At 31.6% G+C, this 1,114-nt stretch overlaps 1 protein-coding gene across 9 annotated transcripts in view; it reads right to left on the reverse strand.

Moving 5' to 3' along the window:
* Positions 1-554: 554 nt before the first annotated feature.
* Positions 555-1,114, reverse strand: part of LOC102671883 (PHD finger protein rhinoceros) — a 13,967-nt gene continuing 13,407 nt past the window's right edge. For all 9 annotated transcript variants that reach the window (XM_031509106.1, XM_031509112.1, XM_031509108.1 and 6 more), the window contains one exon: positions 555-791. The gene's annotated coding sequence lies outside the window, so the exon portion shown is untranslated. The remainder of the gene's footprint in view (positions 792-1,114) is intronic.

The raw sequence follows: 1,114 nt of genomic DNA on the forward strand, positions 1-1,114 counted from the left end.
ATTGGGGAAAGGGGGGAAACACTCAAGCGATCCAGCGGTTGTAGGGGGATACTGAACGTTTCTGCGCGGCCCAGGATTAATTTACCTGGAAGATCGGACCGCGTGGTAAAACACAGCCATCACGTAAGCTTCGCACTGATTACAAAATCTTTTACACAGTTTCTCATGCATTCATTTATTCTCTCATTCATTCTCTTTCTTGCATACTCATTCGTTTTTTCACCAGATATATTCTTCTTATTCGACTTAAACTAAATACAATCGTAGATTACAAGTATGTACAATTAACTAGTTCTTACTGTGAAGTTGATGACGAGGCCGTGTACGAAGCAATCTCAAGAATTCTCACTGTTTTTTTAATTATTTTTTTTTTCCATTTTTTCCCTTCAATATACATATACAATACACTCGCGTAATTAGATGTGCACGCATATATAATTTCAATTTGTAAGTGAGACGAAATGATTCTTGTTTACAATATCGGATTGTTGAGTTCACAGTAGATTCCATAAAGATCTTCGTCAACGACCTCGATTGTTCTTCAATTTGCTTCCTTTTTTTTTTTTAGGGAAAAAACAGACATCTTGTCACCGCCGTGAAATGGCACACCCGTTTTCATCTCTCGAGTATTGTTTAAGAATAAAACCGGATTATTTTTTTCTCGAGGAGTATAAATCCTTCTCGTTTAATGTTGGAGAACGTTCCGTTGAAGCAAGTCCAAAACGAGTATATCTTAGAAGTCGCGACCACCTTGTTCCTCTCGCCAAAATGAGTGTTTTTGTTTCATGTTTCTGTTGCCGTAAGAAGGTGAAGTTTATAAAAGAAATTAATTATAAAGAAAAAAAATAATTATAATATATACATAAAATAATAATAATATAATTGATGATGATGATGATGATGATGATGATGATGATGATGATGATGATGATGATGATGATGATGATGATGATGATGATGATGATGATGATGATGATGATGATCATGATGATGATCATGATAACAATAATAACAATAATAACAATAATAACAATAATTAATAATAATAAAAAATAATAATAATAATAATAATAATAATAATAATAATAATAATAATAAATAATAATAATAATAA

This window comes from Apis dorsata, unplaced genomic scaffold, assembly GCF_000469605.1.
Source record: "Apis dorsata unplaced genomic scaffold, Apis dorsata 1.3 scaffold_127, whole genome shotgun sequence".
Taxonomy (NCBI): domain Eukaryota; kingdom Metazoa; phylum Arthropoda; class Insecta; order Hymenoptera; family Apidae; genus Apis; species Apis dorsata.